The sequence below is a fragment of the Neolamprologus brichardi genome, chromosome 3, assembly GCF_056152115.1.
Source record: "Neolamprologus brichardi isolate AB-2024 chromosome 3, ASM5615211v1, whole genome shotgun sequence".
NCBI classification, from domain to species: Eukaryota; Metazoa; Chordata; class Actinopteri; order Cichliformes; family Cichlidae; genus Neolamprologus; species Neolamprologus brichardi.
This window is the reverse complement of record NC_142106.1, coordinates 51699842-51714461: the sequence shown is the minus strand read 5'-3', so window position 1 is coordinate 51714461 and position 14620 is coordinate 51699842. Positions and strand designations below refer to the sequence as shown.

General features: G+C 42.2%; 1 protein-coding gene and 1 pseudogene across 2 annotated transcripts in view; one reads left to right on the top strand and one right to left on the bottom strand.

Annotated features, from left to right (window-relative positions):
- The window catches only part of LOC148105762 (protein NLRC3-like), a 230505-nt gene that overhangs the window by 135956 nt on the left and 79929 nt on the right, over window positions 1-14620 (top strand). The window lies entirely within an intron of this gene.
- LOC148105764 (uncharacterized) lies at window positions 9643-11342 on the bottom strand (annotated as a pseudogene).

The window sequence follows — 14620 nt, the reverse complement described above, 5'->3', positions numbered from 1 at the left end:
TTGGAAAACTGTGTACATGTTTTGAACAAGCATATTGACAATGTTGTGTGGGTTTATACATCTTTTCAACCTCTGTATTCTGAGCTTCAGGAGAAAAATAAAAACATTAAATTCATTGAAGGTCTCCCTGAATCTTTTGAAGATGAGAGCCTGTTTCCCTCACAACAAAGTCATCTCATTGTACTGGACGATGTTATTTTTCAAGCAGCTAATCATCCAGAAGTGGTCTGGATTTTCACTCAATACAGACACCATAAAAATATGAGTGTGATGATGTTGAGCCAGAACGTGTTTTTACAAGGTAAACACAGCAGGATGATCAGTCTGAACAGTACTTATATGGTGTTATTTAAAAACCCTCGTGATAAATTACAAGTTAATACACTAGCTAGACAAATATGCCCAGGCCGTGTGCAATACTTTTTGGAAAGTTTTGAAGAAGCAACGAGAGAGCCACACAGATATTTATTGTTAGATTTAACCCCCACCTGTCCAGAGCAACTAAGACTGAGAACAGGGATATTACCCTCAGAACAGCTGTGTGTTTTCCTACCCAGGAAAAAATAAGAGAAACAATGTCTGCAAGATTGAGAAGAAACTTTGCTTTGCTGAAAACACTAACCACAAGCTCCCCTAAAATTCGTAAGGTTATTTTGGAAGAATGCTTATTCAGTCTGTTTGTGAGATCTGTATGAACCTTTTAAAAGGAAATATTCCAGTCACACAATGCCAACATAAGAAGTTGAAACGGCACAGAGAGAAAATCAGACAGATGGCCAACAGAAGGGAGGGTGTTAGGAAGAAAAGGAAGCTAATGACTCAAAAAGTTGGTTCCCTCCTGCCTCTCCTCACAACGGTGTTACCCATGGTTGCAGATTTAGCTATAGGAGCCATTCGCAAATAAAAATGCAGAAAATGTATCTGATCTCGCCTGAGCAGATCAAGCGCTTAAATGACACACATTCAAATGCTTCTCGAGTAAGCATCAGAGACAAGGCCGAGGATGATCTGGATAGTCAAATGAGACGTGTATTGGAGACTCAAGGTCTAACCCCCGATGAGAAAATTAAAAAGTATAACATGCTTTTACAAAAATACCTAGTACTTGAGAGACAGAAATCAGATGAAAGCAGAGAGATTACCCTAAGACTCCCCGCAGAGCGTGAAGGGAGCCAGAGTGAGACATCTGATGATTATCAGCAGGGAGAAAGCGAGGAGTGGGGAAAGATGGGAAGTGTGAATAAGGTTTTACACGATGTTTTAACCCACATAAATCCACGTTCAAAGAGAAACACTGAATATCTAATGCGTAGAATATTAGCATCAAAAGGTCACATCGGATGGAGTGACGACGGCGAATTGATGCATAGACAAAACCCCATACCAGGAAGTCATATGTTGGACTTGATGAAATTTTTAGCAAGTTCCCGTGCAAGTGTGAAACCAACAGGCTGGAGTTTGCTCGCGCGAACCTTGGCGGATCTAAAAATACCTCTATCCACTATTACAAACTTGTCGGCCAGAAGGGAAATAGCAGCGTTAAAAGATTCAAGAGAAACAGGAGAATACCAGACAACATCTGAGGATGATGTTATTGTTAAGAAAAAAAACAAGAAAAGCAAGAAATTTGTATTGTCACTAGGGATGGGTATTGATAAGATTTTCACGATTCCGATTCCATTTTCGATTCTGTTTAACGATTCGATTCTTTATCGATTCTCTTATCGATTTTTTTTTTTTAAAAAAAGGAGAACACTAAGGTCAATTAGCTTAGATCTTTGTTTTATATCTTCTCTTTGAACAAGATAGAAATTTAGGAGTAACATGGCCTTACAAACCCAACAGTGAGATCTTAACAGATCCAACCTACGGCTCTTCAATGGGGTGTCACAGGGTCCCCAGGAAAAAAAATTGTGAATGTAAAATAATAAAATAAATATTCTTCTGAAGCAATTACACAAGAATATCCAATAATGTCCCTGCCTACAATTAAACACATTCACTTACCGAAAATCGGGGGCATCTGCTGTGGCAAATGGGTGCAAGCCTTTGACCACAAACTTAGTCACAGCTCGGTGACATTCGTCTATCCTGGCCTGAAAGGAGACGCTACCGGTAGACTGCAGCGAGAACTGCCAGCATCTGAGCCAGCCAGACTCTGTCTATCTCTCTCATCATGGTCACCTAAATGCACAGTAATGGCAGGTTTTGTAATAAGGCAGATCGCGCTAACATAATATGCACTGTTAGTTGATTATTTACCTGCCGTATTAACGGGAGAGGACGTGCAAACGTTACCGCTGCTGCTGGGTTGAGATTCACGAGTCCGGAGCGGAATTAAAAACACGACATTCATTTAAGGTCATCGCGTGTTTTGTGAACAAATGCTTCTGCATATTCGTAGTGTTTCCTCCCTTAAATGAAATATCTACTTTGCAAGTATTGCAAGTTGCCCTGTTGTCATCCGTTCTCGTAAAGTATAACCAAACTTTTGAGTGTTTGAGCCGCCATGTTTCCTGCCAGGTAAGCGACGCTTCGCAACGTGGTGACGTCATTCGGGGCGACTGGAATCGATAAGGGAATCGTTTGCAAAAATGGCAAACGATTCCAAGGAATTGAAACAGTGGGAACCGGTTCTCAACAAGAACCGGTTTTCGATACCCATCCCTAATTGTCACCCAAATGGGTGAATTTCTGATGTAATTGAAAAAATAAACCATTATTATTTTTTAAAAGTTAATTCTCACTCATGTTTTTTTTTTTATTTAACAAAATTTAAAAAAGCACAATACACCACTTTTTTTTTTATTCCCCAGAAACGTTTTTATTGAAATAGTTTTTAGCACAAATGACAATCATTAAAAGCTTTCAGAGAACACGAAGTTTGATTAAAATTGCTAGCCTTACATATCAATACACATCTGATAAATCGTTTTACAAAACACGAGACCATGCTATCATTTTTGATTTGGTCAGAGCAATATAAAGCAAGTATATCCTCATAACTCTTTCCACGCGATTTGTTAGCCAGGAAAAATATACAGTGTTGGCCACATACCGTGGAAAGCGTGGCTTGTAGCTGTCTTTGATGAAAAGATACTCGTTTAGCATGCTTTTTCAAAAATGTTACAATGCTTTTGGGGTAAAAAGGATAATCCGGTGGGAATCCAAACGAATCATAAAAACTAGCACCTCCATCTTCATCTAAAGAAATAGCCAGCCAGTGAGTTCCAGGTTTGTTCCTAGGATCTGTATTTATGATCATATATGTAGGGCGTTTAAACGAGCGTTTGAGTAATGTTAATAATTCATCTTCTGCATATACTCCAAAAAAACTATCGCCCACCAGGAGTCTCATAATACTGTCCAATTGGTGATTGTTCATGATTCAAAAAGTGAAAACCTCAGTAATAATCAACCAAAACTTGTCTTTTGGAATTGATCTCGAGAATGGAATCATAACAGGCGTAAACGATCAGTGTAGTGGTGTGAGGCAGTGGCACTCTGAAGCGCATTTCAAGTATCAAGTTGCCATTTATCACAGGTGACAATGCTTGGGTATCATCGGAAGGATTCAGATTGAAAACAAACAATGTATATCCCTGTTCAAACTCCTGTCTGTCAATGCACAAGGACAGATCTTTCAGGTTTCTCCCGGTAGCAGTGTACAGGCTGTAAAACTCTCTTACGGACTGATTCTCAGCAAAATTAGGTTGAAACGCTTTGGCTGGTATTTGCTTACTCTCATGACACAAAGCCAAAAACTCTAGATTGTTGTGTTGGAAATTGAAAGGGCATAAATCATATCGACCTGTAAAAGCCTCATGGTTAACCATGCCTATCACTAGGTAACGGGGAAGTGACCCCAGAAACAGATTCTCATGATGTGATATCCGCGAGTTCTCGGGTATTGAAAATGTCTTTACATTAATCCGGGAGATTGGGTAAAGCGCATCAGAGCGGAGGCATGGCCAAGGCGCACAGCGGGGGAGACCGTGACTTTTCTTACGAACAATGAGGCCCCCACAATATTGAGATGGTAATTGGCATTTTGAGGCGCCATTAGGGTGAAAGCATCGTTAGCTCTTGTGAGTTTAATCCGTAGATCCACATTATTTAATAAGAGTCTTTCGCAGAAAAATATGTCTGAATGTAGCGGACCCATCACATGGAACTCTCGCGAGCCTGCACTGTAAACTGCCCTGCGGACTAAGCCCCTATTCGGGCCGTTATTCACAACATGGGAGTCGTGTGAACCAGCAGTATCTTTGTAAAAAAGACCTGCACTAAATTGAGTTTTCAGACTTTCTTCTGAGTAATTTAAATATGTTTCAATTATCGCTCTATACGCATGTGTCGAACTCGCTTGTGAAATCAGTCTGTCGCCCAATGTGACGTCACATTGGGAGAAAATGGTGTTTAAAGGGTAATTTATAATTCCAACATTAGCGTCTGCTTCAATATCGCTACCATCAGGGTTTGTTATTTTCAGCCTTAAACTCAGCAGTGTATCATTCAGATCTAAGTAATGCAAGCCATTTCCAGGCACATAAAATTCCAGGGGTCCCCGATCTGTGAGCGCTGTTACTGGTAGAATTTCTGAATAACATTTGTCCTCAATTGACATTTGCGTTAAGGGCACGCTAAAAATGTCTAACTCACTCAAGGTGCATTCATTTGATCTCTCGTGAAGTAAAGACATTGCTGTTTGCTTCTTAGTTGTTCTTGTTTTTAGAATATATCAGTCTTAGGCTTGCGTCCTGTCCGTCTGATGGTTTTCCCACTCTGTCTCTTTTTCACCGTTTTCCTCCGCTTTTTAAACTCTCCTAACCTCTGACCAGGGGGCCGCTTCAAGGGTCTGCGAGAAATTAGGGTCAATCCCGAACCCTCTTGCTGTTCTTGTGTGTTTGAACGAGTCAAATTTGAGAGTGAGGATGTGACAATATCTGAAGCAAAGCCTTTGACAGCAGATTTGAGGTGAGGCTTTGCAATGCTCACACCCCTCTTTATGAACGGGTTACAAATCTAAATAATTTAGAAAAAATAGATGCTATTCCGCGCCCGGAAATAACAGGTGCACCTGAAAAGCCGGGGAGACCGTTACCAGCCTGGGTTTCATAATACCGTATAAATCTATTATTATCCTTTTTTTTTTATGTTTGTTTTTTTTTTTGTTATGAGTTATGCGAGATCCTTGACAGGTCGGAAGTGTAGCTTTACTATCGTTTTACCGTAGGTAAAGTTTACAGGCTCGTTCTGATCGGTTTTGATTTCAATATGGATATTTTCAATGTGTTTACGCGCTACAGAAATATAGTCTGGTTTGTTAAAGCTCTGTGTGATAATTAGTGATGGGTCGTTCGCGAACGAAATGGCTCTTAGAGCCGGCTCTTTGAAGTGAACGACGCGAGCCGGCTCCTTATTGGGAGCCGTGAGGTTTTTTTTCTTTCTCTCACCCTCTCTCTCGCCCTTTTTTCCGCTAAACTCGCGCGCGGCCTGTACCAGCAGAGGGGGGAGGGGCGTTAGTTACACTCTCAGTAGCACAGGATCAGAGCCAGAGAGAAAGAGAGCGAGGGACAACAACGTCACATTAGAAAGGTATAGTAATCATCCACTATTTTCAGTTGCAGATGATAAAGGATTCAGAAATCATGCAGGCCCATATGACAGAGAATGTGCATCTTCTTTTTGTTTTAATATTTTAATTTATATTTAATTGTGTTGTGGTTTGCAGTGTTTTGTGTTGTTTCACGTTAAATTTGTTTAAAAGGAAAAAGCTGAAAATTTAAATAGTTAAAAGTTTGAAATGTAAATAGTTGTTCTTTATATTATATGATTTATTTATTACATTTTATGTGGAGTGAATAAATAAAGTATATTTATGGTGGACCTTAGAGACAAAGCACGTACAAACTCCAAAACACGTAAAAACTCCAAAACGCGTAAAAACTCAGAAGCACGTACAAACTCAGAATCACGTACAAAAGTCAACAGAAGTGCTCCAGAATGCTGGGCGCAGTGTTGAGCTTTTGTTACCTAGTGGCTACACAAGCCAGGAAGTATCAACAACCGGATTTGGTGTGTGGTAGTAACAGGTAAATGAATTTCTTTTTAAATTATTTGAATAAATATGAGTGCTTGTCTATAAATACACAAACAATACACACATGCTTTCAATTGTGTAATTTAAGTGATCTGGGTAGCTCTGTTTTGGAAGTTCAGTTCATGCTAGAAATGTGTTTTGGAGTTTGTACGTGCTTTTTGGAGTTTGTATATGCTTTAGAGTTTGTACGTGCTTTTTGGAGTTTGTATATGCTTTAGAGTTTGTACGTGCTTTGTCTCTAGGGGCCATATATAAACAACCACTTTTTTTAACATTAGTAATTCCTTTTCTGCATAATTTTATATTATTGTTAATGATTAAATAATTAAAGCAACAAAACAACCTGAAGAGCCGGTTCGGAGCCGAAAGAGCCGGCTCTTTTTAGTGAGCCGAGCCGAAAGAGCCGGATCTCTAAAAGGAGCCGGAAATCCCATCACTAGTGATAATATCTCCGTAATTACCCTCTATTTTGACAGTGCGCAGCAGGGGGGAGTAGCTATCACCCACGAGCTGCAAGGCGGCTATATCAGAATAACAGAATAAATGGTAACACCCCGCCTTTATATCTGCAGGATAAGGGGCAAATTTACGCTCGAATCGTTGCCAGACACCTGCTGGGACACCAAGCATATATGCGAGAGGCGGAAAAAACCTGAGCTGATATATGCCCCCAGCTGTGAATTCAAACTTTTTAACAATGGGATGATATTTTAGATAAATATCAGAGTCGATACGCCTGAGGCAGGCTTCAACCTCTGTTCTCAACGTGTTAGCATCCTCATAAAAGCCAGAGCGTATTTTCGTTTTAGCAACATCATCAGGGCTCTGGTTAGCATCACCCTTTTTCCTCCATTTTTAATCCTTATCATTCGGGAGATTAAGCCATGTATAGGGATATGAAATTTCAGTGAGAGCCACCTTCCATGCCCCATCGAGATTGAGATGCTGGGCGAGATCCACACGGAAGCAGCTGCTGGTGTTATTTTTAAATACATTCAAACTTGTGTTTGATGGAAGCGTGACGTAAAAACCCTGCAACCTGACAGTCATTGTTGACCCGTTACCAAGGTTACCAAGGTGTGTGTGTGGTCCGATGTTTGTTAAGCGATGTTTTTAAGCTCACTGGCTTTAACCCAGCTATTAAATTTTTCAGGCCAGTTCCTCCATTTGACCAGGAAATATACCTTCCCCCTCTGTTTACGTTTTGAGAGAATTTTGTCTATGTGATAGAGCTTATCCTTGACAAGAGCGATTTTCTGTAGCTCATGCTCGTAAAAACTACCGATAATTTCTTCCCCATCATAATCTTTGATTTTATAAACAGGAGTATCTCTAGGTATGGATTGGTCAATAGTAAACACCTCGCTTGTGAATGTTTGCTCATGCCGCTTATCAAACACACCTCTGACTTTAGACAGCCTAACATGATCTCCCTTTTTCAATTTCATGGGCTTTTTTCTAGAGCAACAAGAAGTGCCATATAGGTTTTGAAATACTAACTCTGTGTTGTCTGAATTTACTTGATTCGCGGCCATTTTAATGGACCGAGGATAGCTAGTGTTATAGCTGTGTAATAAATCTTGCAACACATCGATATATCTACGTGTATTTTGAGCAGTGAAGTATCTATACATTTTACTTTTAAGAGTTCGATTAAACCTGTCACAGACTGAGGCTTTAGATCGCTCCCTGTAGCAAAATGATTTATACCATGCTTTTTCATTAAAGACTGAAAACTAGAATTAAAAAATTCCTTACCGCTATCTGTTTGTAGTTTTTGAGGGATTTGGCTATCTTTTAAGACAGAGTCAAAAGCCTTAGTGACTTGAACGCCTGTTTTGTTTTTCAACACTCTTGCATAGGCTTTTTTAGAGAAAACATCTATAACTGTAAGTAAATATTGATAGCCATCATTATGCTCGGCTAACGCCCACATATCACAAAGGTCTGCTTGGTATTGATTAAGAGGTCTGGGGACAAACATACGGTTTCTCGGAAAGCGCAGGCGTGCAGTTCTATGCAAGGTTTAAGCGTCTTGTCCAGAGAGGAATTTTTGGGCTGTTTGCGCGTTAATCTTTGTACCAGTTTCATCCTGTATGCTTTTAATCAATTTTTCCACACCTCAAAAACTACCAGGGTGAGATGGGTCATAATATGCACGTTTCAATATATTCTGCTCTGCCATATGTGATCTTTGAGGTTATGTTTAACTATGGTTTTATTTCATGATGAGCGGCTAGTTTTATCTCATGTAACGAGTTTGCAAATATATTTTTATTTGATGTAACATTACACTTTTGATTCAAGTAAGACAAATAATTACATTGATTCTTGTAAAGTTTTTCCAAGAAAGTTTTATTTGATGTAACGGGTTTCCAAAATTATTTCATTTAATGTAATGAAACCAATAGATTTTAACGGGGTAAGACAAATAATGAGATTGATTCTTGCAATGCTTTTCCAAGAAAGTTTTATTTGATGTAACGATTTTCCACAAAACTATTTAATCTGATGTAATGAACAAACAATACACATGAACAAGAAAACTGAAAGTAAGGAAAAACTAACAGAGAAAAACATTAAAGCTAAAAACAAGAAAAATAAAACATGTTATGAAAAAAAAAAAGGTAATAGGGGGGAGAGCAGAAAAAAAAAAGATTACTAGGGGAGCCAAAGGGAGTAATTCTCGTTCATCATAGTACTTGAAAAAGTAATATTTTTCCAGCGGGAAAAGACAGGAATGTCGTCTTTGTGATGGATGTGAAATCTGGCAGCCTTGACACACATCCTGCCTGTGTTTGTTTAGCAAAGAGTTAACGAGGTACTTCACAGTTAATTTTATAAGTTCAAACACAGCAGTAGGGAGTAGAGTCGCGGCCTCATCGTTGTCCGCAGGATCTCCGCGGCATTCGCCGAGGTGGGGGTGATTGTCTTCAGACTCTCGGAAAAGAGCCCGGCACACAGGGTCGCCCAAGGCCCAAGGCGATGCACCGGAGACTGCGGTGCTTGAGGGGGTCTGTGATAGGTTTGTAGCATAAACGTATTCGCTGGAACGTTAAGGACAACTTGCTACACAGCAAAAAGCAAGACACAAGGCACCAAAGTTCTTTGTGTTACTCATGCATGAGGGAGTCAAGTGTCGTTCCACCACTTGACCTCCGTCAGACTCTCAGCCAAGTTCCCCATAGCACTCCTTTTATTGTGGTTACATGAATATGCATAGGGTCATTAACATATAACATCTTACATAGGTATACATGTGAACAAAGAATACTGTGTGTGTGTGTGTGGGGGGGGGGGGGGGGCAGGTGTCAGAGTATGACCCCATAAATGACTTCCCTAAACCTACTGGTCTGGAAAGTCCAGCAGTTCATGTAAACAAAAGGCACTTAGACTAAAACAGATATAGCTACGTTGATCCTACCATAAAACAATAAAACAAGGTACGACCTCTTCCCATGCTCCCAGGATGTAGGTGTGGATTCCAGAACACTCTGGAATGTACACCAAGCCTTTGCAGCCTGCTAAAGATCACACATCCTATCACTACACAATTGATTATACATCTCTAAGCATATATGGTTAAATATTTCCTAATACAAATGACAATAATAAAATCTAAACCCATCATCACCACCCTGTATTGTCATTTTTTAAGGCTATATGGCGTATATATATCTTCAGCTCTACACCACTTGTCAACATTTTCAGTGCAGGCTTCATTTCATACAAACATATTAGCCTTAACATCCATGTCACTCTGCTGTAACAGTATGTAATTGGTAAAGGTGTTAGCAATCATTTTATTCACCATCGATCTTACACATGGCAAAATGCAACCTGTAAACAAGCAAAGCAACGCCAATAATGTAAGAATGGGAGTCAAAAACTTTAAGAACATATTCCACCATGGTCCAGATGTCAACCAGGCTATCCAACCTCATGACGCGTCTCCTCCTGATGTGTGGTCCGCCACATATTTCTGCAGAGCAGTTAAGTTCTGCAGTGCCTCATAGATGTCTCCTCCAGTCGTATATCCATCTGGGATAAACGTACAACACGTCTCTCCAATCAGCTTACACACTCCTCCTTGTGATGCTGTTATCAAGTCCAGGGTCAGCCTGTTCTGCAGTACCATCGTTCTGATGGCCTTTTGCTCCTCCGCTAAGTTCCCAGAGTCTTAGTGAGATTAATGTGTCGCAGTAAGGCATACCGGTTGATCTCCACATGATCCCGCACCTCTGCAACTCCGATGTTTGAGATCAGACTTTGGAAGAATTTAGCTCCTCCACTCCAAATGCGGAATTCTCGCGGCACTCCAGTGTCTACTGTCACTCCAAAAGAGTTTGGTGAGGCTATATCCACCTCACGCTTCAGTCGGTTGCTAGGGTGATGTTCAACTCTGTCCATGAAGAAGACATGATCCGATAACTTCACTAAGGCACACAATCCTCCCCATCCCTCAGGGAGTGATAGATAGGCTTTATGTCCACACAGGAAATACCAATCAGCCAAAACTCTTGTTCCTTTACTGCTCGGCACCGTCCTTGCACATCCTGTCCACTTCTGACTTTTTGCTTTTACTGGTATTCTGTAAGCCAGGTTGAACTTGCATTCAGTCCTCCTTAATGTCAAGTTCTCAGCACACTTCGCACTGGTCAAGCATTTCATACACCTGCTCTCATTCTCTGGGGGGCAGTAGGTGTATATGTATCCACATAAGCGAAGCAGCAGCTCCCCCACTGACAGTGATCCATTGTTCATCACACACAACGGCAATTGAGCTGTGTTCAGCTTGTTCAGCAATATTATGTCTGGCAGTGGGTCTGACACTTGAGGCCAGGCCAATAAGTCAGTTTGCCCAGAACAATTCACGTTTAGAAGTGGCGACTTACTCCAGGTGATGTTCAGAGGTGTACTATAGTTGGCCTTAGACCAGAGGACTCTTTGTCGGGATGAGTTGCTAAGCCCAACAGACACCAACTCCTGTCCTCTGGTATGCTGTACGGCCACAGTCCAGATGTATATGCTGATAACGGCATATGAGCACACACATAGCAGTCCGTCCTATTATTCAAGTGAGCAGTTGTATTCATAAACTGCCACCAAAAGTTTGTAGAATAGCCATGAGGGTATTGGGTGTGGTTTCCTTGGACATACAGGGTCTCCACAGCTGACCATGATGACATCAAAGCCATTACACTCAGCAGGGTAGACAACACTTTACCAGCCATTCTGATGAGTACCTGTGGCTCAGTTGGTTTCTTCACCGGATTGAGACGAAGGGCCCTGGAGGCTTTCCCCCCCCTTTGTACCCGGTCTTCCTGCCACTTACTCCGAGCTGGCCTGGATGTGTGTCACCTTTTTGCAGTGGCTTTGGTGTATCCAGGTGGGTCGTTCTGCGATCTTCACAGCTGTTGGTGTTGTCAGCAGAGCCTGGTATGGTCCGTCCCACCGTGGCTTCGACTAGCACTTCCTCTTTATGACCTTTATCAGCACCCAGTCCCCTGGCTTCAGACGTTCTTCCTGTACAGAAACAGAATCATCTGGCAGATCATTTGCACTCATGACTTCTTTGATTTTCAGCATTTTAATCATCCAGTCTGCTAGTGTGTTTTCTTCTTCTGCTTTATCATTATCATTACAGAACACTGGAACTCTAAATGGCCTGCCATATATTATTTCAAAAGGCGTTAGGCCATTATCAGTTGGCGTGATTCTCATATACATTTTCACTAGCTCAATGCAGTCTACCCATGTTCTGCCTGTTTCCTCCATTGTTTTCCTGAGTCTCAACTTTACTGTGCCATTAGTCCTTTCAACCAGCCCTGCACTTTGTGGGTGGTATGAGCAGTGGTTTTTCAGCATTATCCCCAGATGTTGTGACATTTTCTCAATTACCTCATTCACAAAATGAGGACCATTGTCACTGTAAATAGTTTGGGGGATCCCATGCTCTGGGATCACATTTTTGCATATCGCTTTAGCCACTGAAATAGCATCTGCTTTCTTAGTGGGGACAACTTCTACCCACTTTGAGAACGGGCACACAATTACCAGGCAGTACCTGTAGGTGTTACAGTTAGACAACTCAATGAAATCCATATGGATTACTTCAAATGGGTAGCTGGGTCTGGGAAACCTTCCTCTTTTAGGTCTGAGGTTCCCCTGAGCATTATGTTTACAACATATCAAATATGCTTTACAAAAATGTTTTGAATAAGCATTGAATCCCAGTGTGAAAAACTGCCGTTCGACAGCTGCTAACATCCCGGCTGTTGAGACATGGCAAAGCCCATGGCTCAAAATTGCAGCAGTCCTATATAAGTTTTTAGGCAATATAGGTTTATCACAAAGATAGTAGACATCACCTCGCAGGCTTGCTCCTTTAGTGAGCCACAGCTGCTTCTCAGCTGGAGGTGAGTGTGACTGCATGCCTGCTAACACATCATGTGTGATGGGCATAGTTTGCTCCTGAGACGCCAGAATATGAACCCCATGTGTTCCAAATGCCGCTTCCTTTGCAATTTTATTTGCAAAGGCGTTGCCTAGTACAATGGGGTCAGTGCCACGTGTGTGTGCTGCACATTTACAAACCGCAACTTTACTAGGCAGTAAGACTGCTTTCAACAGGGCCTGCAAAAGATAAGATAAGATAAGATAAGATAACTCTTTATTGTCATTGCACAGTCATACATAGTACAATAGTACAATGAAATTGGAAAACTGTCCTACGTTGGCACTACATATAACACAACACGACACGATATGGCACATCACAACGCAACACAAACAACACAACACAGTATAATAACTTAGTAATAAAAAAAGAAGAAGAAGTGTATTTGTATTGCACACTGTTATTATTGCACATTAATTATTATTCCACCTTGTTATAAATATAAATATTATTATTGTTTTAAACATTGTTACCTCCCCCCTAAAAAAGTCCAGGGAGGTAGCCAATCAGGTCAGCTATTTGCATTGATCAGGGCTATTGCCCTGTTGTAAAAGCTGTCCTTGAGTCTATTTGTCCGGGACCTCAGCAGCCTGAACCTCCTGCCGGACGGCAGCAGCTTAAACACCCGGTGCCCTGGGTGTGTACCGTCCCGTAGGATGCTGCGTGCCCTCTTGAGACAGCGAGTGCTGTAGAGGTCCTTCAGGGAGGGAAGAGGATGTCCAATGATTTTTTGGGCCATATTGATGACCCTCTGGAGTGCCTTTCTGTGTGCTGTGGTGCAGCTGGAGAACCACACACCGATGCAATACGTCAGCACACTTTCAATGGAGCAGCGGTAGAAGACGGTCAGCAGCTCCTTCTTCAGGTCCATTTTTCTGAGGATTCTCAGAAAGTGGAGACGCTGTTGGGCCTTCTTTAAGACCACAGAGGTGTTAGAGCTCCATTGGAGGTCTGTGTCTATGTGCACTCCCAGAAACTTGAAACTGGAGACCCTTTCCACGCACTCCCCGTTGATGCTGACAGGCTGCAGCTCAGACTTCCTCCTTCTGAAGTCAACTACCAGTTCTTTTGTCTTGGTGGTATTAAGGTCCAGGTTGTTATCTACACACCAATCTGACAGCCTCTGAACTTCAGCTCTGTACGCCGTCTCATCTCCCCCAGAGATGAGCCCCACCACGGTGGTATCATCTGCAAACTTGATGACTGTGTTGCCTGGGTGGGAACTAACACAGTCATGTGTGTACAGAGTGTACAGTAGGGGACTCAGTACACAGCCTTGTGGAGAGCCGGTGTTGAGGCTGAGGGCTGAGGAAAGATGAGGCCCCACTCTAACTCTCTGTACACGGTCTGAGAGGAAGTCTCTGATCCAGCGGCAGGTGGTAGAAGGAAGTCCGATTTCCATCAGTTTAACTATTAGTTTGTCCGGGAGTATCGTGTTGAAAGCAGAGCTAAAGTCAACAAAGAGCAGCCTGGCGTAACGGCCCTGCACTTCCAGGTGAGAGATGGTGGTGTGGAGCGTTGTAGCAATGGCATCTTCAGTTGATCTGTTAGCTCTGTATGCAAACTGGAGCGGGTCGAGTGTGGGTGGCAGCCAGGACATGATGTGACGTCGGACCAGTTTCTCAAAGCACTTCATTATAACAGGTGTTAGAGCAACTGGTCGGTAGTCGTTGAGGCTGCTAATGTTAGTACGCTTTGGCAGTGGGACAATTGTGGCTGACTTTAGGCACGGCGGGATGCAGGACTGGGACAGTGAAGAGTTGAAGATCTTAGTGAAGACCCCAGCCAGCTGGTCTGCACACTCTTTTAGGACCCTTGCGGTTACCCCATCTGGTCCGGCGGCCTTCCTGGGGTTCACTGCCCTCAGTGTGCGCCTCACCTCATATTCCTGCACTATGAGGCTTGGGCTGCTGCTGCTGTCCGATGTTTTTGCTGCTGCTGCCTCTGGTCCCTTCACCTCAAAGCGTGCGAAGAAGTGGTTCAGCTCCTCCGCAAGCTCCGCGTTACCCTCAGTCAACGTGGTATTGCAAGGTTTGTAGTTGGTTAAGTGCTGAACT